We start from the raw sequence: 27,421 nt of genomic DNA, 5'->3' as shown, positions 1-27,421 counted from the left end.
GTTCATTGAAGAAGCCCCTGACAATAACGGAGAGGAGATGAAGAATAACGATGATGAACGTGGGTGAGCTGAACCGTGTGTCTTCTCAACGGTGCCAGCCCCACGCAAGGCTCCTCGCCTCTGGCAGCCTCTATCTAGGTTCATCACGGTAATCAGGATTGCTATGGGGGAGGGGTGATGCCTGTAGTATCTGTCTCCCCTCTGACCTTGGGCTGCCGCCCACTGCCTGGAGGAAAGAAGGGGAGAGGCAGAGGCAGGGGAGAGGAGGCATCAGCTTCTTCTTAAGGGCCAGGAACCCTGGCTGCTGGGTGGGCTTCTTGATGGGGAGGAGGTGTGAGGAGGATGAGTAGGTCTGTGAAAGGGCATTTTCCTGGGTGGGGGGTGTATTTCTATGAGGAAGGAGATGAGGGGTCCAGAAGAATTCTCCCGACTGATGGCTGAGCTCAGGGAAGTGTGAGGAGCAGGCCCTCCTGGGATAGGGTGAGACCCAGGGGGAGGGCACACAGCCACCAGAGGCAGAGCCGGGACATGGCAGGGGGCTCCTGACTTGGGAGACCTGGGGGAGCCCTTTCTTTGCTCATGGGATATCTGCATCTGTCCTGGGCAGGAGTCCTTGGTGGTCCTTCCTTGACATTCGGTCAATCAGTTACCAACCGCACAGGCAGTACATGCTTGGCTGCCTCAGACATTAAGGAGGAAATTGATGATCAAGCCTGGGGGTGCTGGAGGAGCCCTGACATGTGAGGGAAGACAGAGGGAGACCAAGGGCCTTTGGGGAGGAGGGTCTGGGCTATCTCCACCCCCAGAGCCTCAGGCTGTCTTTCCACTGACCAGAGAAAATTCCACAGGGACTACTCACAGCCCTGTGGCCAAGATTCACAGGGGAAGTGTCAGGACAAGGTGCCCTTGATCTCACTTTACAGATGAAGAAACTGAATCTCAGGTTGAGTGACTTGTGCCGGGTCACACAGCTGGTAAGTGGTGAAGTCAGAATTCTTTGCCTCAGTATCAGGAAGTAAGAAGCACTCTTCATAGATCCTATAAAAACATGTTTCAGGTCTCCACTCCCGCTTCTCCTGGAGAGCCTGATTCAAAAGAGGTGTCAGGAACTGTGTGTAGAGCAAGTAAGCGAAGACTGAATAGAAAACGATGCATGAAATCTGCCTCCTGAGGTGCCTTCTTCACATGCTGCCCAGAGGATGGAGCCCGTCTCTTGTGAGCACCTGTGTGTTCCCTTGGCTCTTTGGACTTAATGAAAAACTCAAAAAAGTCAGAGGATGTAAAAGCAGTGAGTGAGCAGCAGTATCTGCTAATGGCGGGTCTCTGCCCAGCACCAAATGGCCAAGGGAAGAGCAAGGTTTGTGTGACCTCCTTGCCCAAGTTGGGTGGTTGAGTCTTTCCTTACGGCAGGGTGGCCTGAGGCTGGTGGACCAAGATGAGGTCCACACTTCACACTGGAGCCCAAGACGCCAACTCCTCCATCTGCCAGCAACCAGAGAGGTGTCCCACTGACTTTAAGAATGTGTGGGTGACATCCTCTGCAAGCCAGAGTCCCCACCTGGAGCACCCACTGCAGGCAGGGTGGGAGGCCCTGGCCAGCATGCAAGAGTGGGCTGGCCAGTGAGGTTGCTCCCTGGGTGGACTCCAGGCCTTTTCCAGCAGAGGCATGTGGAGCAGGGAGGAGGGAAAAGGTCAGGAGGGGAAACTGAGGCAGGAAGGGGCCCAGCTTTAGTGTCCCCAAGCCAGATGGGACAGAATCCTGATATCCCAGTTCTCTGCCGGGGAGGTCATAGAGTGGAAAAGAACTGAACAAGGCATCTATGGGCTGAGCCTTTAGTCAGCTCCCTCATCACATGCCTACCCTTGGCTCTGTAGCTCTTGTGTGTGGTCAGTAGTATCCGACTCTTTTGTGACCCCATGGACTGTAGATCACCAGGCTACTCTGTCCATGAGATTTCCAAGGCAAGAATACTGGAATAGGTTGCCATTCCCATCTCTAGGAGATCTTCCCAACCCAGGGATCCAACCCACACCTCCTGCGCTGGCAGGTGGATTCTTGACCACTGCGCCACCTGGGAAGCCCTTGTATCTGTTATCACCAGGGAAGTATTTATTTTACAAAAGGACTAATTTTCAAGTCCCCTGACCTGTTATGAATATTCCATTTACAAGGTTCACTTTCCTACAGTTGATTCATTGAGAGAAATCCCATCGCAAACGATTTCCTAAAGGGAGGAATCCCTTTGTTAAGCGGGTGCCAGATTTCCCTGTACAGAGTGTGCTCAAAAGGAAGAGCTGCTCCGGATGGCCCAGGCTAGTAGCCAGTTGCGACATCACAGCGTTGGGGCTTGCTGTACCTGGAAATGAGAGGACCTGGCTCCCACCCTCAACCAAGTTTGATTTTAATAAATACAATAAGGAAGCAGTTGGTACCACTTCGTGCCGCGCTGGGAAAGCCCACCTCCACCGCCGGGCCTCCACGGGTGGGCTTGGGGCGCCTCGAGATCGCGCCCCGCAGGCGGAGGGGCAGGGCTCATTCTCCGTCCTCAGGCCGAAAACCGAGACCCCAGGAGGGTCAACACCTGCCCCGAGGTCACACAGCGACCCGGCTCGGTTTTCTGACTGGTGGCCTCTGGAGGTTCGGGCCGGGACAGGGTCCGCGCGATTGTCCCCCAAGGCACGCACACGCACACACCCGTCCCCGATCCTTCCCCGCCACGCCAGACCAGCTGCCCTCCAAGCAGCAGGTCCCCGCCGCCCAGCGCCGAAGCGGGGTAGCCCGCCGTCGCGGACCTCTCCCGCGGGCACCCCTTGACCGAGCCCAGGTCGCGCGCTCGGCTGGGTCTGGGCGGCCGGGTCGCCGGAGGACCGGGGGGCCGGCGCCGGGCGCCCTCTGGTGGCCGCCGCGGGCAAGGAGCGGGAGCGCGGGTTCTTCCCGCGACGCTGCCGGGCGGGGGCGACGGGAGCCTGGGATTCCCCCCGCGCGCGAGGGTGTCGGGGCCTCGCGCCCGCGCGCCCCCTTTTCTCGGAGGAGGAAGCACTTTTGGATGGAACTGAACTTCTGTAAAAAATCAGTGAAGTCGACAGGGACACCTGGTCTATGAAACGGGAGAGACGCCCGCGCGCTCGGGACCCACGGGGAGGAGCCAGGGGGAACCGCGCCGAGCGGAAATGGTGCCTATTGTCGCGGCGGCGCGCGGCTCCGCTCGGGCCACCGGCCGAGGGGCGCGCCCGCGGGGCCCCCCGGGCGGGGAGGCGGCGGGGGTGGCGTTGGGCGAGGAGGAGCCCCCCCAGGGCCGCCCCACATCAGACCCCCGCCGCCCTTTGTCCGCCGCGAGCCCCGCCCCTCCGTCCCCGCGGCCTCCCAGGCCTCGCCCCTCGCGGGTGAGAAAAGCGGGCGGGTGTGATCGCCCGTCTTTGCCGCGGAGAACACCTTCTCCGGGAGGGCAGGTGACTGGCTCTGAGTCACACGGCACCGCCCAGACCCGAACCCAGGTCTCCGGGGCCAGCGTGAGCCTCTGGAGGACGTGGGAACCGCACCCCTCCCGCGCCCAGTCCCCGGGCGGGGAGGGGGGCCGAGGCGCAGAGGCGGGGACAAGGCCGCCCCAGTCGCTGCGAGGGAGGCAGTTTGCTGCCTAAGTCCCCGGCACCCTCCGGTTTTCAGAAATCGCCCTTTATTTGCAGAGCCCAGTCAAGAGGCGCCGCTTCCTGGACTGTGAAGTCGGAACAGGGCGAGAGGGAGTTGCCGCCGCTGCTTCTGAGGATATGGTCCCAGCTCCTGGGTGCTGCCCGGAGAAGACAGGCTCTTACTTGAGGGGCGGCTGCAGCCCAGACAGGGGAGCGGAGCGTTCCGCAAGCACAAGGCTCGGGCCTTGCCTTCCAGTGCAGGACTGAAGCAGGACGGACGTGGGGAGCAGGGGGAGGTGGTGCGGAAGTCGGCGGGCGGGGTTGGGGGGCGGTTGCTGTTGGAAGATTCAGAGGCAGATGGGGGACGAGTAGAGAGCCCCCACCAAGGCCTCTGTCTGCCTGCCGGCTCTGGAACCCGGCACATGGCAGGGGTTCAGTAAATAATACATGTCTAAGTGTCTGTTAGGATGAAGGTGGGACTTGAGCTGCCTGGGCTCCAGCTGAGCAGAGGCGGCTGGAAAGATCTGAGGGAACTGTTTGGAGGCAGACAGCCCAGGGGCTTTGGGGGGCGGTGAGGAGCTGCCTGGAAGAGAGAGGCTCGGGGCTCTGTCTGGGTTGGAGAAGATGGGCCCAGCGGGGTTGAAGTTGACGAGGGTCTGAGGGCTGGTAGAGGGTGGTGAGGGCACCCGGGAAGCGGCCCCTCTGAGGGCTGGAGCTGACTGCTTGTAAAAGTCACATTTGACAGCAGTACACACAGATGATTCATCACCAGCAGATGTTTCCCCAGCCCAAGCCTCTCTCCAGCTCCTCCCTGAAGAGTGCTCAGGGCTGGTGGCCATGGGCGGCCTGTCCAGGTGAGGCCCTGTCAGGCCAGGAAAGGCCCAAGTGGGAGCTCACCAAGCCTTTTATATCCCTGAAAAGGCAGCAAAGTCATCTCCCGTGGTTGTAGAAACTGCCTGTCAGTCACATGCTCGACTCTACACATCTGGGAGGGAACTCCTTGCACCACCAGCAGCCGCTGGATGCATGGATCACGGGTCACTGCACTTATCAGGGCCCCTCACGCAAGTAGTTACCTATGACCCTGGAGAGGGACTCTCAGGGCTCAGAAAACAAAGACGGACCAACGGAGTCTAGGCTGCTGCCCCTGTTTGGGCTACAGCACTGCTGGACGCAGCCCCTCACCTGCCATCACTCAGCTGTAAGCTCTGCTCCTGGGGGAGCTCCTACTGTCCAAGCCGGGGTCTGCGCTTGCACCCCATTGCCCAGGAGAGGGAGAGCCCTACAGCCTCTGAAGTGGGAGGAAAGGCCCTGCCTCCTAGGATGACTCACACGTTGCCGCCAATGGGAGGGCGGCATGAACACTGACAGCCCTCCAAGTGTTTGATGCTGAGAACTTCAGGGGTCTTCAGCAGGAGGGGCTGGACCACATAAGGCTCTGAAAGACCCCCTCCCCCGCTCTGGGGATGGTGTCTTAGAGAGGCACAGCTAGCCAAGGCCTGAGCAGAGTTTCAACTGCCAGGTGTGAGGCTGAGAAGGACATCCTGAGGGGAGGGGAGCAGAGCCACTGGGGAGCCTGATGGCCCAGGAAGGGAGTGCTGGGAATTGGATCAGAAGACCAGGGCTGTTTCCCCTGGGAGAGAAGCAGGAACTCAGGTTAGGTTTTTGTTTGTTTACTTATCTCTTAAAAACTGAAAAAGAGGACTTCCGCAGTGGTCTAGGGAAAGACTCCGAGCTCCCAGGGCAGGGGGCTGGGGTTGGATCCCTGGTCAGGGAACTAGATCCCACATGCCGCAACTAAGACCTGATGCAGCCAAGTACACAAAAGAAAACCACACACACACACACACAAACCTGAAAAGAAGATATACAGTAAAGTTGTGTAAAACGAAAGGCCTCCTTCACTTTCCCCTGCCCCCCACCAGGTTGTGTGTCCTGACTAGCCCTTTTATACATTTTAAACTGATGTGTAAGCCAGGTTTGGGTTGGTCTTTTTTAGTAACTGGAATCATGGTGTATATGTCATTCTGTGATATGCTTGTTGGAAATGTTTCCAGTCCTGCATGCTCCTTTTAGCTACTACATAACATTCCATAGAATCAGTGTTCGCTCTTTTTTTTTTTCCTATTCTAACCAGATGATTTTATTGAAAGTTAGATAGCTCAGTTGGTAAAGAATCTGCCTGCAATGCAGGAGATCCTGATTCGATTCCTGGGTCAGGAAGATCTGCTGGAGAAGGGATAGGCTACCCACTCCAGTATTCTTGGGCTTCCCTGATGGTTCAGCTGGTAAAGAATCCACCTGCAATGTGGGAGACCTGGGTTCGATCCCTGGGTTGGGAAGATCCCCTGGAGTAAAGGAAAAGCTACCCACTCCAATATTCTGGCCTAGAGAATTCCATGGACTGTATAGTCCATGGGGTTGCAAAGAGTTGGACATGACTGAGCCACTTGCACTTTTCAGAAAACTTAACCAGTGAATTGATAGTGCCTTGCTTAACACGCTGCTGATAGTCACTGGATCTAGACCCACGCATCAGTCCTCACAGCCATCCTAGGACCACACACTCTGGAAGGAGTGGTGTCTCCCTGTCCCTGTCTGGGTCATTTATTTCTTGCAGTCCTGTTCCATCTTTGAAAATGTTTAGGTTTTTTTTTGGCTGTGCCACATGGCTTATGGGATTTTAGTTCTCTGACCAGGGATTGAAATCTACCATACCCTTGGTAGTGAAAGTGTAGTGTCCTAACCACTGGACCGCTAGGGAATTCCCCCACCTTTGAAAATGCTTCAGTTCCTCTCAAGTTGAATCCCCGTAAAGTCCCCATGAGTTGGGAGGATGAAATATCAGTATTTTCCTTATACCAGATCTTGATCAGGAGTTCCCTGGTGGTCTGCTGCTGCTGCTGCTAAGTTGCTTTAGTCGTGTCCGACTCTGTGCGACCCCATAGACGGCAGCCCACCAGGCTCCCCCGTCCCTGGGATTCTCCAAGCAAGAACACTGGAGTGGGTTGCCATTTCCTTCTCCAATGCATGAAAGTGAAAAGTGAAAGTGAAGTCGCTCAGCCGTGTCCGACTCTTAGCGACCCCGTGGACTGCAGCTCACCAGGCTCCTCCGTCCGTGGGATTTTCCAGGCAAGAGTACTGGAGTGGGGTGCCATTGCCTTCTCCTCCCTGGTGGTCTAGTGGTTAGAATTTGGCACTTTCACTGCTGTGGTCCATGTTCAGGGGACTGAGATCCCATAAGCCTCATAGTGGGGCCAAAACAAAAACAAAAACCAAAGTCTTGATCAGAGGGGTTCACTGACTTCCAAAAGCATTCGGGGACTCCCTCCAGCGCCTGCTGGGCCACCCGCCAGTTTGCACCACATTTTTCTAATTCCTGGGTGTACCTGTGCTGATGTCTTTGAAAGGTGGTTGGTTACCTTTTCTTCTAATTATTAAAAACACTTGAATGGGAAGCTAGAAAGGGAGAAGATGATGAAGGAGGGGAAGTTCCAACTGGGGGAGGTATGAGCATCCTCATTCAGTTTTTCTGTCACTCTGGAAGAAGGAAATTAAAAAGCTGTGAACTTCCCATTACTGCAGCTGCAACAGTAGATTCCTGATGGCTGCTGGGTTAAAGGAGCATCTGATCGGTTCCTCACTTCAGCATTTCACACTGCAGGGCATATTCTCTTACTTGCACTAATCTCATTAAAAAATATTTTCCCTTTCTAAATATTTTAAAAGGAAAGTCAGTTTTGTTCCCGTTTTCCTTTTCTCTCCACGAGGCAACTTCTGGAACAGGTGACTGTGAGCCTTGATTGACAGGATGCTGCTTTCTGGCCAGCTGCCCACCTTTCCCTCTGCCCCTCGGATTTCATTTTCCTACTGTGTTCACAGTCTTGATGGACATTCAGGTCGTGTCATTCTGCTCTGATTATGCCCACTTTTGTGCACAAGTTTGAGTACAGGGCTGGGTGGGACTTGAAGGGGAGAGTCTTGGTGTGAGTCCCTGCCCATCTCAGAGGAAGGAGTGTTGACTTGGCATCCAGCAGGCACCCCACTGCCTGCCAAGTCTAGTGGGAGACTGGCTGGCCTGCGGATTTGGGACTCAAAAGTCCAAAGGCAACCGAGTGACTAGGTCAATCCCTGGGTTTGCTTCGGGCTACAGAAACAGCTGCAGGCCAGGTCGGCCCAGTTGCGTCCACTAGATGGCGCCAAAGCCGGTAAGATGAGGCCTGGGCGTTGGAAGCTTCGTTGCAGCAAGGGTCCAGCTCCTGACCCCTTAGTTCGGGCATCTGACCCCTTCATCTCACTGGTGAAGATTCTCCCAAGGCGTCAGGTGCCTCACTTAAACACCCTGGGGGGCTTCCCTGGTTAAATAAACAGGGTGCCAATAAGCAGCCTTGTTGTTCGTACTCCTTTTTCAATCCTGAATCAGTCAGTTGTTCCATACAAGGTTCTGTTGCTTCTTGACCCCCAAATATCAGATTCATTAACAAAATCATATTGTTTTAGGTCACTACATTCTGGGGGCGGTGTTGTTTCACAGCACTTGGAAATGAAACATAAAACCTAAAGTTGGGGTGACCAACCATCCCAGTTTGCTGGGGACTGCAAGGTTTCTGGGGACTCAAGACATTCAGTGCTGACACTGAGGGAGTCCAGGCACATGGATAAAGCAGTGGTTCTCAGTGCATCTGAAACAGCTGGAGATTTACTAACTCACAGATGGCTGGGTCCTACCCCTAGAATTTAGTGGGTATTGACTGGGGTCCAATAATTTGCATTTCTATCAAGTTCCCAGGTGCATTGCTATTGCTGGTTGGCACCCAAACTTCCAGAAGGACTGGCCTGAATGAAAGACTGAGTTTAGTACCTGCAAATCCCAGTTTACTGCATGTCCCCGTACTTTCTCTGTGTGATCCAGCAGTGTGGCAGGAAATGGAGGAGGCCAAGGTCCTCTGAGTGTCAGCCAGGAGGAACCCACATCCTCCTGGCAGGGTGGCCGGGCACTATGGAAACCAGGCTACGCCCAGAAGTGCCCAGCCTCCTTGGCACCTGCTTCCCAGAGGGAACCTCAGCTCCTGGGGAGGAGCGAAGTGAACAAACAAATGTAGAGATCGGCCCTTGGCCAGGGAGAGTGCGGGCAGGTCCCCACCCTTCAGGAAGCAACTCAGAGCAACCTGAAGGCAAGCAAGCCTGTGCAAAGGAAACCACCCATCTCCCAGAGTCATGAGTTTTAGAGCTAGAGGGGGTCTCTGCAATCATTGGGCCAACCTCCTCTTTTTAATGGGGCCGGGGTGGGGGACATGGGCTTAGGGGGAGCCGGGAAGACAGGCTGTGAGTTGACATGTCAAGACCACCCATCAAGAACGAGGTGCAGTCAGAAGCCTCTCCCAGCCAACTTCCGGGGTAGTTCTCCCTCCTCTCAGACTCTGGCTGCAGCTCAGCCTGGATGCCCACAGGTCCTCACCCTACTTGGTCCCACTCTGTGAGCCCACATTCCCCTCGTGAGCCCTCCACGCCGTGAGCATCCCCATGCAAGTCAGCACCTGGGGAGCTGCAGGCCGCAACAGAGGAAAAGTAGAAAGTGGCTGCTGCCTTGTGCCGGCCGGGCCCCAGGCTGCAGCGTGAAGACTGTGGATTCCCGGGCCCTCCCGGGAGAGTCTGCAATGGGGTCCGGGGCACCGACATATTCAACAGGAGCCCTCCACGATTTGGATGCAGGTAGCATTGGCCAGACTCTTGAGATGCCACCCCACAGCATCTTCCACAGCAGGCCACGGACAAAGAGGTGATGAAGTGACAGACACTCGACTCAAATACACTTGGGAGGAAGTGGGAGTTTATAACTGGTTCTAAACCCCAGACAATGGAGAAAGCAGAGCAAGGATGTCATTTGGCCTCATGGACAGTGGGAGCTGAGGGAGGCCTGGGATGAGTTCTCTCGATTTTCATGGCTGATGTTTCCATCCAGCTGGAAATAATCACCCACGGGCCATACCTTCCACCATGGGGACTGACTCCCAAATTAAACTCTAGGGGAAGGCTGATTGGGTCAGGTGCTTCTCCCAGGAACTGCGATCAGGTGAGTGGGGCCTACGTGGGCCCCAGTAGCCCAGCCTGGTCAGCACCACTCAGGGTGTAAGGGAGGGAAATAAGTAAAGAAGGGAAAACTTGGTTCCAGCCTGTGGAGGCTTCCCTCAACCCCTGGGTCTCCGGCAGGAGACCTGGTATGGCAGCCAGCCTCCAAGATGGCCCTGTGATTTTCGTATCCTGGTATTCCTGGGCCTGTGCAATCCTTCCCATACTGAACAGGGCTGACCTGTGTGACAAATAGGATGTTGCAGAAGTGATGGAGTGTCTCCCAAGGTTATGCCTTAACAGGCTTTGCAGCTTCTTCCTTGATCACTGGCCCTGGGGAAGCCATCTGCCATACTGTAAGGACATCAATTGGCCCTGTGGAGCAGGGCTGGGACCAGGGTGAGTGAGGCACTTGCCTCAGGCTAAAAAACCTTTTTTTTTCCCTTGACCACACTGTGCAGCACATGGGATCTTAGTTCCCTGGCCCGGAATTGAACCTGTACCCCCTGCCATGGAAGCGCAGAGTCTTAATCACTAGACGGCCAAGAAATTCCCAGGCTCAAAATTCAAGGGTGCGGGGGCTTCCCTGGTAGTTTAGTGGTTAAGACTCTGTGCTTCCATGGCAGGGGCACAGTTTCGATTCCTGGTTAGGGAACTAAGATCCCATGTGCTGGTCTGGGAAGATTCCAAATGCCATGGGGCAGCGAGGCCCGTGCACCACAGTTACTGAGCCTGTGAGCCGCAACTCCTGAAGGCCGCACACCCTGGAGTCCACGAGCCGTGACAAGAGAAGCCACCACAACGAGAAGCTCGTGCACCACAACTGGAAAGTAGCTCTCACTTGTCACAACTACAGAAAGTCTGTTCACAGCAATGAAGACCCAGCAGAGTCCCACACATATCAAAAAAAAAACTTAATGGGGTGCCAACAAAGTCAGTAATCAAGATAAATATTTTAATGTAATATAAAAAAGTGAAAACTCATGGGGGACTTCCCTGGTGGTCCAGGGGTTAGGACTCCATGCTTCCACCACAGGGGGCTTGGGTTCAATCCCTAGTTGGGAAACAAAGATGTGGAGGCCAAAAAAAAGAAATTCCTCAAGCAAAAAAATCCATGATGAACAAAGTATCAAATTTCTACATAAAGACAGGCTCAAAAAAAAAAAAAAGACAGGCTCAGTACTGTCTGAACCATATTGGAACTCGAAGCAAAAGGGAAAATCAGTAATACTAGTCCAAATAGCAATTCTGGAGCCCGCCAGGAGACTGGGAAGTCTTAGTCCTCGAGCTGAGGAGCTAGTGACATCCACTCACTCCCCCAGTAGGTGACTGGATAAGAAGAAGGCATGTGTATCATCTTCCAGCTCCAGGAAGATGGTAGTTCTAGCAGGGCCTTCTGTGTCTGGACTAGGGCAACTGAGCCAGAGGTCTGCTTGGCCCAGCAGAACAGTAGCTGGCCAATTCCTGGCCTGCAGCCTGGTAATGACAGTGAATAGTACTAGCCACCTTTGTGGATTGTTGATCATACACCAGGCCCCCTGCCAAGACCTTTTCAAGTGTTAACTTCTCTCCTCAGTGGAGACCTGAGGTATGTTTTGTCCTAATTACCATTTTACAAATGAGGGAATGGAAATACAGAGACTTAAGTAGTTGGCCCAAATTTACACAGAGAGAGTGGTTGGCATCGGGGTTTGACCTCAGTCAGTCTATTCTGGAAGCCACAATTTTCATTACATTTGGCTGAATCTGAATCTCAGCCCTGCCAAGTATATGGTCTCTATATTGGGAAAACTACTTCACTTCTTTACACTCAGTGTTCACCTGTGTACAATGGGGAGAGCAGGTGAGAGCAGGCTTACAGCACTTAGCACCACGGTTAGTACGAAACCATGAACATCAGCGTTAGCCATTATTCTTATTCTGCCAGGTGGACACGAACTTCAGATGGTAGCCTCTTTTCATGGACAGTCTCCCCCTAGTCTTTCCCTCCACTTTTTTTTATTTTGGCCACACCGATCTGCTTGTGGGATCTCAGTTGCCCAACCAGGGATTGAACCTGGGCCCTTGGCAATGTAAGCGCTGAATCCTCACCGCTGGACCACCAGGGAAGTCCTCTTCCACTTCTTTTACGGGTTTGAGTAACTATCCTCCTTCACTCAGGAGGCACCCCTTGCCTCTGGTGGGGTTGTATGTACTCCTCACCTACCCCTCACACAGTGAAGCTCAGAAAATCCAGAAAGAGTTGTGGGAAGCTGGGGAGAGACTGGTGGGTGGGGAGAGAGGGACAGGAGGTGAGTCAGGCAGGGAGAATGGGTCCCCGGGGGCAGGAAGCACCCCTGGCTAGGGGAGCCCTCAGGGCCTCAAGCGAGTCAGCTTGCCCAGGGTGCCCTGGCCCCGCCCTGACCCAGAGGGAGACCTTTCTGAGCAGATACATGTGAACACAGACTAAACCATCTTCTCCCCGCCCTGTGGCCACCAGGGCAGACTTCAAAGGCCTCGCAGCTGGGAAAGCTGCAGGGAGTTGGCGGAACCACCTCTGCCCTTCCTTCCCTGTCACACGCCTCCCGAATTCATGCTCATAAAGCGGCTGAGAACCAGCGACTGTGTGGGCACTGGAGTGCTGGTGCAGTGAGCCGTGCCCGGTGGCTCCTGCCGGTGCCACTTCCCCCAGCGAGGCCACCCAGCAACCCCATCATGACTTCCCAAGTCCGTCAGGTCTTCTGAAAAGAATTGCTCCCTTCTCTTCTTGGCGTTCTGCCTCCTCCCCTTCTGGGAAGGGATGGCGTTCATCCCGTGATGAAGGCCTGGTTCTGTGAGGAACCCTGAGACATTGGGAGGAAAGGTGCTGGAGGGACTCTGGGTTCCGGTCTGCAGAGGAGGGGCGGGGAAGGGCCGATTTGGTACCCGTGCCTGGGCTGTGGTAGGAGGCCATGTGAGGACAGGGGCAACGGAGAGGATTCTGGAGTCCCGAAGCTCACGAGGGAGTAGAAGTGTCCCCAGAGGAAAGGCCTGACAGAGTAACCAGGAGGAGTTCTAGGGGCGTGCCCTGGAGGCAAACGGGGAGGTGGAGGCAGTGGTGTGAGCTTTGTAATTAGCCTGCCTTCATAATTTGGCTTTTACCTAGGACCCTCTGGGACCTGATTAGATCAGCTTTTTAGAAAGCTCTCTGGCTGCACTGCACAGAATGGATGGGTGGGTGGGGAGGTGAATGGAGAATGGAGGCTGGCCCTGGGGAGAGCCTGCTGGCCGGAGAGTGCTTGGGAGGTGGGAATCCACAGGACTTGGGGGCTGATGAGGAGAGAACCTAAAGAGGACACAGTCTGGGAATTCCCTGATGGTCTAGAAGTGAGGATTTGAAGCTCTCACTGCTGAGGGGCCAGGTTCAATCCCTGGTCAGGGAACTAAGATCCCACAAGGTACAAGGGCAAAAAGAAAAAAGAAAAAAAAGAAAAGACAGTTTGCTGACGTGGAGGATTGAGGAGGAGGGCAGATCTGGGGAAAGTTTCTGACATCCACAGGAGAATCCAGAAGGTGCCTGGAGAGCATTGTGTAACTTGGGCATCTCTCCTTGGGAGCACAAGGAGCAGCCCCATTGTTTGTAAGGATGTCATTCAACCCTCCGCCTCCAACCCCGATAAGGTAAGCCAGAGATTTATCTTACCCTCCTCCTCCCCTGTGACTAAGACCCGCAAACCTACTCAGTTTAAAGGGTGAATACTCTGTGGCTTCCGAGATGGCTCAGTGGAAAAAAATCTGCCTGCCAATGCAGATCTGATCCCTAGGTTGGAAAAATCCCCTAGAGGAGGAAATGGCAACCCACTCCAGTACTCTTGCCTGGGAAATCCCATGGACAGAGAAGCCTGGTGGGCTATAGTCCATGGTGTGGCAGAGTCAGACATGACTGAGCAACTGGACAACAGGGAACTAAATCCCACATGCAGCAACTAAAGATCCTGCGTGTCACAAGGAAGAAGGAAGATCTTGTGTGCTGCAGTTAAGACCTGGTACAGCCAAATACATACATATATAAAGCAGATCATGTCACACTTTGGTTTAACCTGTCTGCACAGGCTGTCTTCCCATTCAGGCCTCAGACAAAATAACCCCCTAGAGAAACCTTCTTGATCACCCCTGTCCAAGCCAGATTAGTGGCCCCCTGCTCAATATCCCATCGTCTCCCCTGCCCTCCCCCATTATCTTCTTTACTTTCTTCAATACTCTTTCGTTATCTGACATTTTTTTTTCTTGCTTCCTTGGTCTGTCCATCCAGTGTCCAGCAGGATGTAGGCTGTCTGACAGCAGCGTCCTTGCTAGGCTTGATGCTCCAGGATAACCAGCGTCTGGCGAGGGGGTTCAGGGGGCGGAGGTAGGTGCTCAAGGAGTGTCTGTGTTGTCGGGGACCTGGTCCAAACTGCCTCCGAGCCCTGGCATTTGAGCAGCTTGGGTCAGGCAGGTTGAGGAAGATGTTGCCACTCCCTCCCCACGGGCCCTCCAGCACCTCTCTCCTCTCCTACCGACCAAGTCTGCTCCGTGTCCTGCTCGGTGATGACACTTCTTTTACGGAACCGCCCACCCCTACTCTACTTGGGCAGTGAAGCCAGGAGCTGGCAGAAGCTAGGGGAGGGGCATGGGCCAGGCAGAGATGAGCAGAGCAGCAGCACTAACTTTGCTCAGTCCTGTAAGATCAGAGAGAACTGAGAGCAAAGCCATGAGTCCCCATCTCCCATGCAGGTTTCCAGGGTCCCTGTGCCCTCACAGCCTCTCCATAGGGTCTGAAGACCAAATCAGGAGGTTCCCTTCCTCTTATTCTCTAAACCACTAATACTGTTTACTACAGAGGAGCTCCTGTTTCCTGGACTACAGAAGAGGAGGCCCCTAAACCGTGTAGGTGCCTCCCCTGGTGCAGAACAGGGGTGCAGCCAGAATCCTGGGAACACTGGTCTTTAGGTGACAAATGGGAAGAAGCGGAGTTTAAGGAGAAGATGAAAGTACATAAAGGCTCAGAAGGAAGTCGGGAGAGGATGGTGGAAGCCAGTGCAGCAGAGGATTTCGAGAAGGAAGTTGCAAACAGGATCAGTATGGCAAAGCAGTCCAGGATGCAAATGTGTCAATGGTTAACCACAGAGACTGTTGGTAACCTTTGGCGAGGGCAGAAGCCAGCCTGGCTCTCTGTAGGGGCAAGAAGTCTGGGACTTCCTGAGTAGCTCATGTGTGTGTGATGGGAAGGAGATGGGGCAAAAGCTAATAGGACTTAGGAGACATGAGCCTTTTTTAAGATGGAAAGTGAGTGGGACTTCCGTGGTGGTCCAGTGGCTAAGACTCCGTGCACCCAATGCAGGGGGCCCAGGTTTGATCCCTGGTCAGGGAACTAGATCCCATATGCCACAACTAGAGATCCCATGTGCCACAACTAATGATGCTGAACTGAAGATCGAAGATCCTGCATTGCAGCCAAATAATATATATATATATATATACACACACACACATAGGATGGGATGCGAAGGGAAAGACAGCCAGGGAGGAAAGAGAACCTAAACGATGCAGGGAGGACCTAGGGGGTGGGGATGGAATGGGACCAGTGGAAGCAAAGCAGAGAGGTGAGGTGATGCAGAGCAGAGATGAAGGGCCTTCTCACTTGTTGGCAGGAGGTGAGCTCCCTTGCTGGAGTTGGGGGTCAAGGGGCGGCAGGCCTGTAATAGTTGTTGTAGGGGGGTTGTGCAAGGAAGTGGAGGGACTTGAGGTCACATGACCTGGACCAACACCCTCGATGGGGAGCAGGAGACTTTCTCTCCAGAAGCACCTGCCAGCCCAAGTGTAGAAATACAATCAAGGATTTTTTCTCCTCCTCCAAACCCTCATCTTATGAAGGTAGCAGTCTTGTCTGTACTTTGGTAGCAGTGTGGTTCCATGAGAGCAAGTGTTAACAATAAAACCAGCTGGATAGAAGAAAATTCTCCATAAAAGCCAAGAACAAAACTGGCCAGAAAAAAAAAAAACAGCTTCCCTGGTCAAGAGTCCACCTGTCAATGCAGGAGACACAGGAGACTCGGGTTTGATCCCTGGGTAAGGAAGACCACTCTAGTATTCTTGCTAGAAAAATCCCACAGACGGAGGAGCCTGGCAGGCTACAGTCCACAGGGTCCCAGAGACCAAAACGAGGCGGTGGCAGGGCTGTGTGTGTGTGTGTGTGTGTGTGTGTGTGTTGTGTCAATAGATTCATGGTGAAATAAATTAGTAAGTCCTCTTGCAAAATGACTGGAGAAAGCCGGGGTATCAAAATAGGTCTCCGTGTGAATGACTGGTTAGCTCCAAATCTAATTTTGGTTCTACTACAAATGATTATATGCTTTTAGGTAGGTGCACGGTTTCCTTTTGTTTTTAACGTATTGTTAAAAGGCAGTGGAACTAGATAGCTGCAGACTCCTTGGGCTTGGAGGCTTCCAGCCTGAGAAATTTCCATGAGTCAGCAAACCTGGGAACAGCCTCAGGGGCTGAGTCTGGTGGCTTTGCCTGCAACAGGCAGCAGATCACCAGCCGTGTGGCCACCTCCTCCCTGAGGTTGTTGTTAAGTCTGGAGCTGGCTTTAGCCACTCATTTTTCCTTTAAATTTGTCTCCAGAATTTGGGGCCCTTTCTGGCCAGGATAGAGATCTTCGTGTTACAGACACCAGAAGGAACTATGTCCCCTCCCAGAATCAAAGAACTGCCCAGGAGGGAAGAGGTTCTGTCATAAAACATCTCTGAGATCAGTTCATCTGGTCTAAGCTCCCCATTTCACAGGTTAAGATACACAAGTTAGCCCCCCAAAAGCTGTGTTTTGTGAACCTCACAGATGGTGGCAGCCCGTGTGCGCCCTACACACGGGACAGGGTAGGTGGGTGGACGGGGCTGTCTTGGAAAGACTGGGAAACTGAGGAAAGGGAGGCAGCCTGTTCAGATACTAACAATCAGTACACAGAGCCAGAGGCACACCCATTTGGGGGCCAGAAGAAACAAAATCTTCACTTTAATCTTCTGTGATCTCCACGGGTAGCTGGTCTATAGGTGTAATTCAGTGCTTTGTTGTATAATACGAAGATTTTCCAAAGATGCTATAGAGGCATATAATCCCCCAGGCAGAAATAGTATTCATAGGATACTAATAAATGAAACATAAAGACAGTGTTTGCCACAAGATTTTTAATTCTTTAAGGTATTTAATTGTATTAAAGAGCTAAATGAATCTCTTCCAAGAAAGATTCCATTCCCCTTTCACAGCCAGCTCACGGTGAAAGGTTTCTTGGGGACAGGTAGCTGTCCTCAGAGACAATTATTAACTGAGGCTTCAGGCTATTGTTGTGGTTGCCTTATTGAAAAAGGCTGAACTCTGAGGAGTCCCTGACAATCACTGTGGGGGACAACACAGGCAGAAACCTCACAGATTGTTGAGAAAAGTACTTAAAAAAAAAAAAAAAGGCAGACAGAAGATGCTGGGAAGGTAGGTAATCAAATAAAGGTCTTTGAGACTATGGACGAGAGGCTTACAGAATGCACAGCTCAAAGTATAATCACCACTGGCTGTGACAAATTTTTGTCCTCACCAGACCTTGGACTCTGAAGCTAGTTCTCATTATTATCTGGAAGCCCAGTGGATGAATGTGGGAACATCATTGCTCTTTATTCCCTCTGTACTCACTGTTCAAAAGGTTCAGTAATTTTGCTTCTGCTGCAAGTAAGAAAGCAAAAGCCTTCAGAAAGTCAATCTGGGGACTTCCCTGGTGGTCTAGTGGTTAACAATCTGCCTTGCAATACAGGGGATGTGGGTTCCATCCCTGGTTGGGGAACTAAGATCCCACATGCCTCAGAGCAACTAAGCCCACATGCCACAACCAGGAGCTCTTGCACTCTGCAGCCTGTCTGTCCCACAACTGGAGTCCCTGGTGCTGCAATGAAAGAGCCACATGACACCAAGGAAGGCCCTATGGAGCCAAATGAATTATTAAACAGAACAAAACAAAAAAACACGAGGCGGCACTGCCTTTCCAAGTGACTCCTTCAAATGAAAAAAAAATCAGTATGTCCAACCCAAAGAATTGGAGAAAATATTTGCATATCATTTTATCTGTGAAAGGACTGATACCCAGAACATATATTATATAGAACGTCTATATCACAGCAACAAAAAATCAAACAACCCAATTTAAAAAGTGGGCAAGAGACATGAACAAACATTTATCCAAAGACATATGTGGGTAAACCTTGAAGACGTTATGCTAACTGAAGTAAACCAGAAACAAAAAGAACAAATATTGCATGATTCTACTTATATGAAGCACACAGAGTAGTCAAATTCATAGAGAATGTAAAACAGTGATTACCAGGGGTTGAGGAAGAGAAGAAATGGGAGTTACTGTTTAATGGGGACAGAATTTCAGTTTGGGATAATGAAAAATTTCTAGAGATGGACACTGGTGATGGTTTCACAACCCATGAATATACTTAATGCCGCTGAGATATACACTTAAGAATGGTTAATATAGGACTTCCCTGGTGGTGCAGTTGATATGAATCCACCTGCCAATGCAGGGGACACAGTTCAATCCCTGGTCTGGGGAGAGTCCATATATTTTCCAGGTTTACCATTCTTTTTTTTTTGGCCTGAGCACATGTGGAATCTTAGTTCCTTGACCTCATGCACTGGCAGTGCGGAGCCTTAACCCACTGGACCACCAGGGAAGTCCCAATTCACCATTCTTAAGACGTAGAAATGCATTAACAATGAGAAAAATATTAACTTTCCTTGAGCCCATCTCAGAGCTATTACAAAGGACCTGAATAAACTGAATTCTAAGGGGGTAAGAAACCCATCCAAGCAGAGAAGGGCTGTACTGAGCCATGTTATGCTGAGCATGGAAGAAAAAGGTGGGTGCCACTGGAGATAAGGAAGAAAAACTAAAATTTAACAAGATTTTAAAAGCCAAGTGTGGGTGAGTGTATCAATTATGACAGCAGGGAGGACCAGAAAAGAACTCACCCTCACTTGCAAACTCTCTTCTAGCCTGGGTCTCCAAAGGTACAGAGCAAGAAAGAGCCACCCCTGGCGGCACATGCATGCCATAACGATCGACAGCTCTGGGGGAACAGACATGAAAACCCGCCTCCTTTGAAGGAAACCTTTCCTCCACAGCTCAGGCAAAAAAGCTATTCCAAAGTCACTAGGGAGGACATGAAGTATTCTGCTGTAATGTTTTTACACTGTACATGAAGTGTATAATATATCTGAAAGTAGACTGTGATATATTAAAGACATAATGTTATGAACCCTACCACAAACACTAAATAAACCAAAAAAGCTAAATATGAATGAGTCAACATGAGAATTCCCAAAAGGCAGTAAAAGAGAGGGAAAATCATCCAACGAACAGATGCAACAAAGAGAAAATAGCAAGATTATAGATGTAAATACAACTCTACCAACAACAATTAAATGTAAATTGCCTAAACACTCCCATTAAGAGCAAATGATCAGACTGGATTAAAAAAAATCCATCTATATGCTATCAACAAGAAACCCACTTTAAATATAAAGACAGACAGGTTAAAAGTAAAAACATGGAGTAAGATATATCCTGTAAACATTAAAAGAAAGCATAAGTGGTAGTATCAATACCAGATGAAACAGACTTTAGAACAAGGAATGTAACTTAGGCATGAAGATATGCATAATTTAAAAAAGAGGTCAATCAATCTAAATCTATCCAGACATAACAATCATAAATGTAGACACCCAAAAACAGAGCTTCAAAATACATAATCTAAAAATTCATTAAAAAAAAAGGATTCAAAGTAGACAAACTCAGAATTTAGTTAAAGGCCTCAACACTCCTTTGTTGGTAACTGATTAGATCAAGTGTACATAAAATCAGTGAGGATAAAGAAGACCTTAACACCACTATCATGGAGAAGGAAATGGCAACCCACTCCAGCATTCTTGCCTGGGAAATCCTACGGACGGAGGAGCCTGGAGAGCTACAGTCCATGGGGTGGCAAAAGAGTCAGACACGACCTAGCGAGCGATTAAACACTACCACCACCACAACCAAGCTACTTGACCTGCTTGACATTCACAAACATTCTACCCAACAACAGCAGACTACACATTCTATAAGTGAACATGGAACATCTACCAAGAGAGACTCTTCTGGGATCTAAAACAAGTCTCAATAAAAAGGATTGAAATATACAAAATATGTTCTTTGGCTATATGGAATTAAATTAGAAATCAACAATAGAAAACATCTGGGAAATTCCCAAATATCAGGAAATGAAACAAACCACTTTAAAATATTAATAACTTAAGTATCAAAGAAGACATCACAAAGGAAATGAGAAAATATTTTAAACAAATGCAAAAAATTCTTCCAATATATCAAATTTATAGAATGTAGATAAAGCAACATTCAGAGGAAAACTCATGGCTTCAAATGATTAGATAAATATCTCCAACTGAAAACCTAAGCTTTAAAAAACAAAACAAAACTAAGCTACCTTAAATTGGGGGGTTGTGTGTGGAAACAAATTAAACCCAAAACAAGCCAAAGGAAAGAATAATAAGAGGTAAAATCAATTAAAAAAAAAAAATCAATGAAACCAATAGCTGATTCTTTTAAAAAGAGAGATCCTGAGACATTAAGTGAACAGTAGGAAATATTATGAATAAATTTATGCCAATAAATGACAGTTTGGCAAAATGGACAAATTCCTTGAAAGTATCAAACTACTAAAACTTGTTTAGTTGCTACGTCGTGTCAGACTCTTTTGCGATCCCATGGACTGTGCCTGCCACGCTCCTCTGCTGATGGGATTTAATAGGCAAGAATACTGGAGTGGGTTGCCATTTTCTTCTCTAGAGGATCTTCCTGAACCAGGGATCAAACCCACATTTCCTGCTTGGAAGGAGCCACCAAGGAAGCCTGAAAGCTAAAGCTCACTCAAAAAGAAAGAGAACCTAAATAGTTCTCTCTATATATCAAAGAAATTAAGTTCACAGTTAAAAAAGAAAAAAGAAAAATTCAAGGCCAAGATAGCTTCTCTGGAGAATTCCACTAACATTTAAGGAAGAAGTAACAACAACCCTCACACACTCTTCCAGGAAACAGACGAGAGTATACTTCCCAACTCATTTTAGGAAGTCTCCATTATGCTTGATACTAAAACCAGACAACAGTATCATCAGAAAACAAAGCTACTTTTCAATATTCCTCATAAACGTAGAAATAATTTTAGCAAATTGAATCCAGCAATATATTAAAAAGATCATTACCAAGTGGAGTTTATCCTGGAAATGCAGCAGAGTTGGTTCAATATTCAAAAAGCAATCAATATAACTCACTGTATCAACAGGCCAATAAAGAAAAGTCATGTACAGCTCATCTCCTTAGATGAGAAACACATTTGGCAATATTCAACATATAAGCTCTCAGCAAACCAACCAGAAGAGGACCTTCTCAACTTGATAAATAAAAACCTATGGCTATCATAATCTTAAATGGTTAAAGACTAAATGTCTTCTCTTTAAGATGGGGGCAAGAAAGACGTCTCCCTCTTACCACTCCTTTTAAAAGGAGTGTTTTTCAGAGTGTTGAGCTGTTTAGACAGTGTGCACCCCGAGCAGTGAGGGTGGAACTGCCAACCTCCTTCCTTGGGAACCACACTCAGCATCTCAGCATCAAGCTATCACAGCTGTGAACTGTGTCTTGAGCATCTCAGCTTTATCTTGATTTATTCTGTACAGCTGTTAGCAAGGTATGTCCTAATGTAACTGCTTCCTTACTTTCATGCACTTCAGCTTACAAAAGGTCTCAGAGGAATAGTCTACCTTCAGTGGAGAAACCTGGATATGGGCAACTAATTTTTTTTTGGGGGGGTCAAATGATTTTTGACAAAGATGCCAAAACAATTCAAGAGAGGAAACAATAAGTGGACATTTATGTGCAAAAACAAAACAAAAACTATTATCTCACATTATGTACAAAAACCAACTTGAAACTGATCATAAAGTTAAAATGTAAAACCTAAACTATAAAACTTCCAAAGAAAATATAGCAGGAAAACCTTGAGTTAGGCCAAGATTTCTTAGGACACAGAAACCATAAATCATAAAAGAAAAAAGCTGGTGGGCTTCCTTGGCGGTCCAGTGGTTAAGACTTTGCCTTCCAATGCAGAGGGTGCAGGTTCATTCCCTGGTCAGGGAGTGAAGATCCCACATGCCTCAGGGCCCCAAAACCAAAACATAAAACAGAAGCAATATTGTAACAAATTCAATAAAGATTAAAAAAAAAAAAAAAGAAAGAAAGAAAGAAAGAAAGAAAAAAGCTGGTAACTGAACTTCATTACATTAAAATGTCTGCTCATCAAAAGGCCCTGTTAAGAAAACGAAAAGACAAGTCAAACACTGGGAGAAAATATTTGCAAAACCCATTCCTGTAAAAGGTTTGCATTCTGAAATATAAGGAACTCATACAAGTAAACAGAAAGAAAACAGCCAGAAAAGGGGCAAAAAGTGTGAACTAATACTTCATCAAATGATGGACATGGATGGCAAGTAAGCACATGAACAGATGCTCAACATATACTGAACTGCAAATGAAAACCACAATGAGATACTACCTATTAAATGGCCAAAATGTTTTAAACTGACAAACAAAGTGCTGGTGAGGATATGAAGCTACTAGAAATCTTAGTGTTGGCGGGAACGCAAATGGTAAAGCTTAAAGCTACTCTGAAAAGCAGTCTGGTAGTTTTGTTAAAAAAAAAAGAACCTGGGACTTCCTTGGCAGTCCAGTGGTTAAGACTTCGCCTTCCAGTGCAGAAGGTGTGGGTTCTATCCCTAGTTGGGCAGCTAAGATCCCACATGCCTCGAGGCCAAAAAACCAGAACATAAAGCAGAAGCAATATTGTGATAAATTCAATAGAGACTTTAAAATTAGTCCACATCAAAAAAAAAAACCTTAAAAAAAAAAACAAAACCTAAATGTATACCAACTATACAACTTAGCAAACCCACTCCTAGATATTAACCCATGAGTAATAACATGTGTCCACACAGATACCTATACATGAATGTTGACAGCAACTGAAGAGGGTGCATTTTCACTGCTTGTAATTTATACCTCAGGAAGACACAATTTAAACTTGATATTTAAAAAAAACAAAAGATAATCTATAATAGCACCAAAAAAGTGTCAGAGATTTAAAGATTTACTTATAAAACAAATGAAACTACCTTGAGATACATATGCAAAATGATATAGATACACGACCATTTACTAAGAAATTCTAATGGCAAAGACTAGAAACCTAACTATCTTATACTAGTGAAGTTATACAATCCATTCATTGAGAGGCCAAAAATAAACTGAAACGTCTGTGACTTGGACAAGGATTTTCTTTTTTTTTTTTTTGTCCCCACCCCGCCCTACAAGGATTTTCAAGAAGGATTCCAAGGCCATTCAATGGAGAAAGAGCAGTCTCTTCAAGAAATGGTGCTGGGACAACCACATACTCAAGAATGAACTTGGACCCCCCCTTATCTAACTTCGTGTGTAAAAATTAACTCAAGGGGCTTCCCTGGTGGTCTGTCCAGTAGTTCCAATGCAGGGGAAGGAGGTTCAATCCCTGGTCAGGGAACTAAGTCTACTAAGCATGCAACTAGAGAAGCCAGCACACTGCAACGAAGATACCGTGTGTCGCAACCGAGACTCAATGCAGCCAAATAACTAAAAAAAAACAGGTCTTAAATATAAAACCATCAAACTATTAGAAGCAAGGGCTTCCCGGGTGACTCAGGTGGTAAAAAGGAGGGCATGGCAACCCACTCCAGTATTCTTGCCTGGAAAATCCCATGGACAGAGGAGCCTGGCGGGCTACAGTCTACGGGGTTACAAGGAGTCAGACATGACTGAGTGACTAAGCACAGCACATTTAAGCAAACATATAGATAAATTTCATGACCTTGGAAGTAGATCCCTGTATTTGATACCAAAAGCACAAGCAACAAAAGGATAAGATAAACCAGACTTCATAAAAAGTGACAAAATTCTGTGTGTCCAAGGGACATTAACAAGAATGTGAAAAGACAACTTCGAGAATAGGGGAAAATATTTAAAAATTGGATAAGGGTTTAATATCCAGGATTTAGAACAAACTCTGAAAACTCAAGACACAAAAGACAAACATCTCAATTTAAAAATGGGCAATGGAGGGACTTCCCTGGTGGTCCAGTGGTTAAGATTTCGCCTTCCAATGCAGGAGGTGTGGGTTCCATCCCCAGTCAGGGAGCTAAGATCACACATGCCTCATGGCCAAAAACCAAAAACAGAAAGTAGAAGCAATATTGTTAACAAATTCAATAAAGACTTAAAAAAAAAAATAGGCAATGGACCTGAACAGACCTTTCTCCAAAGAAGATACAGAAATGACCAACAAGTACTTGAAAGAGATAATCAGCATCACTGGTCATCAACAGAATACAAATTTCAAAACCACAATGAGATACTACTTCACATCCACTACAATGGCCTTAAAGAAAAAAGAAAAGAGGGGTTGTGGAGAAACAGGAACTCTCACGTGTTGTTGGTGGGAATATAAAATAAAATGGTACAGCCACTGCAGGAAACAAATTTGGCAGTTCCTTAAGAAGTTAAACATGAAATTCTCATGTGATATAGCCATTCTACTCCTATATACCCAAAAGAACCAAAAATAAGTATTCAAATAAATACTTGTTCACAAATGTTCATAACAACACTATTCACAACAGCCAAAAGGTCCATCAACAAATGAAGAGATAAACTGTGGTATATCCATACAATAGATTAACATTCAGCCATAAAAAACACTGAAGTACTGATACATCCTATATATAACTTGGATGAACCTTGAAAACATGCTTTGTGAAAGACACAAAGCATCACATATTGTATGATTCCTTATATATGAAATATCTACCAGGCAAATCCATAGAGATGGAATGGATTAGTGGTTGTCAAGCCAAGGGATGGGAGGAACAGAGAATGGGCTCATTTCTTAACAACTATGGGTGTTCTTCCGGGCAGATGGAAAAATTTTAGAGGCACTGGTTGCACACTGTGAACATCACTGAATCACACACTTTAAAATGATTAACTGTATATGATTTTCATCCAATTTAAAAAAATGCATTGGTCTATCCAATGACATGTTTATTTATAAAAAAGAGTAAAGCTATTATGTATTTGTTGTTGTTGTTGACAACCAGTGCTTTTAATTACATTTTAAAACAGCGTTCTGAGCTCTGCCTGTGGCTCAGTGGAGACTGAGAACCGTGAAGCAGCCACGCTATTATGTATTGATAGAAGATTATGAAAGTAAATTTTTAAGTTGAAAAAGCTGTCCAGTATACACAGTAGGGGAGAACTTATAAATATGTACTTATTCACTTGGTTTTACATAACACAAATGAAACTTGTAATATTGCTTGCCTTCAGAGAGCAAGTGTGAGTGGCTGGGGACAGGGTAGAAGCTATTTTTTATATAAGCTTGTACCTATACACTGTTGTACCTTTTGTATTTTGAACGATGTAAATTAATATTCAGAAAACTAAGAGAAAAATAGTTAACATGGAAAAGCAAAGTACAAAGCTAATCAAAACAATTTGGAAAATTAAGGGGAGATGGGACTTTCACTCTCCCAGATACTTAAGACTTATATAAGAGTAGACCAAAAAACAAAGAATAGAGAAAAGTCCCAAAACAGACAAATACACTCACAGTATGAATACATACATATGCTTTCTGTCTCTAAATATCAGACTGATATAAACAAATAAATATAAAAATACACACAGGGTAAGTAGTCTATGAATCATAGTGGAATAATCTTAGTTATCCCTATAGAAAAAAAAATTAGTAACTCCTACCTCACACCAAAAATAAGTTTCATGTGTACTTGAGACACAAAACACATTTTAAAGGAGAGAATCATTATATCCTCTGGGCTGAGGAAAACTTCTTAAAGTGGATATGGAAAACACAGACCATGAAAGTTTAATAAATTTAAAGTAAAAATTTCTAAATAGTAAAAGACATTATAGAGTAAAAAGACAATCTGAGGTCTGGCATCTGTTATTTGGCTGCAAATGACCAAAAATAAATTGTAGGATCCAGAATATTTAAAGTACTCTTACAAATCAAGAAAAAAGCACAAGATAAAGGATGTAAATATGCACTTCATAAATGGCCAGTAATATGAAGAGATGCTTATCCTCACTGGTTATTAAGGACATGCAGTTAAACCACACATAAGGTTTAGTTTTACCTCCATCCAATTGGTAAAATACCAAAATCTGACAATTGTCACTAAAGATGTGGAACACAGGAACCTTTGTATGTTGCTTTTGGGAATTTAAATCGACACAATCATTTGAAGAATAATTTTGCATCATCTAGAATAGTTGCAGATCCATGCAACTTATGACTTAATTCTATTTCTTGATATATACACAGGAGAAACTTGCATATGAGTATAAGCAGACACATACAAGAATATTTATAATAGTGGAAACCTGAGAACCACCCTAAATATCCAATAGCAGGAGAATGACTCCATGGTGTCATATAGTATCCACATGATGAATTACTCTCAGCATAGAGCTATATGAAGCTAGTTACTAAAAAAAAAAAGCAGATCAGGAAAAACAAACTATCGAATGGTATCATTTTATATAAAATCAAAAGCATTCTGCAAAAGCATACTATTTTGGCAACCAAACTTTTCTGGCAACACACAATTATTATAAAAGTCATATGGAATGATAAACACCAAAATTAGAATAACGATTATCTTTGGGAGCAAGAAAGAGGAACTAATCAGGGAAGGTACACAGGGCTCAACTCTTTCATTCATGTTTTATTACTTTGGCAAGATCTGAAGCATATAAGGTAAAAGGGCACATGTGACCAAAGGGGGTTGTGGATACATGAGTACTCATGTTATGTTCTATACTTCAATGTACACTAGAATTGTATTATAATTGAAAACGAGAAAAAAAGATCAGAAGGAAAATTCCCAAATGATAACTATTATTTCCTAGTTGTAGGTTTACAGTTTTACTCTTTTCACCTATGCATACTGTCTACATCTTCTATAATAAATGGGTATGGCTTTTATAATGGAAAAAAAAATCAATGAAAGTTATGTATTTTAAAACTCACCTGATAAATTCAAGTCTGCTAACTGTCCACTAGAATCCATTTCCTTTTCCTAACAGCCACAGACAAGAGTGCCCAACAAGAGACACTGCAGCTAGATGAGGCCATGTAACTAAGTACTTGCTAATGGAAAATGAACCATGAAATAAGGGTTTTCCCCTTCAAATTAGGCATGAGTCCCACCCCCCTCCCCTGGTTGAATCAGGAATGTGATCCCTGCAAGCCTGAGTCAACCATGCCCACAGAAATAAGACCATCACTCAGGACATGGGAGCAGTAACACTGTAAGAATCTGGGGCTCTGGGAATGCTGGGGCCACCTGGCCCTGCAACATTTGCCTCCTCTGGCCTGTTTAAGAGACAGCAAATATCTTACTTGAACTACTTTATTTTTGAGTCTCTGTTGTCCCAGATTAGCCTTAATAATGGCAGGAAAGACAACTTAAGGGTTGTACCTTCCATTTCTTCTCTTGAAGTTACCATTTAAGAACAAAG

At 47.3% G+C, this 27,421-nt stretch overlaps 1 long non-coding RNA gene across 1 annotated transcript; it reads left to right on the top strand.

Annotated features, from left to right (window-relative positions):
- The first annotated feature begins 2,954 nt into the window (after nt 1-2,954).
- On the top strand, nt 2,955-5,726 carry LOC145506555 (uncharacterized). Its single transcript, XR_014054030.1, has 2 exons — nt 2,955-3,174; nt 3,685-5,726. It is a non-coding gene; the product is annotated as an uncharacterized LOC145506555 (long non-coding RNA).
- The last annotated feature ends 21,695 nt before the right edge of the window (nt 5,727-27,421 follow it).

The sequence above is a fragment of the Giraffa tippelskirchi genome, chromosome 5, assembly GCF_054371585.1.
Source record: "Giraffa tippelskirchi isolate mGirTip1 chromosome 5, T2T-mGirTip1v1.2.pri, whole genome shotgun sequence".
NCBI lineage: Eukaryota > Metazoa > Chordata > Mammalia > Artiodactyla > Giraffidae > Giraffa > Giraffa tippelskirchi.
This window is presented reverse-complemented; position numbering and strand designations above follow the sequence as displayed.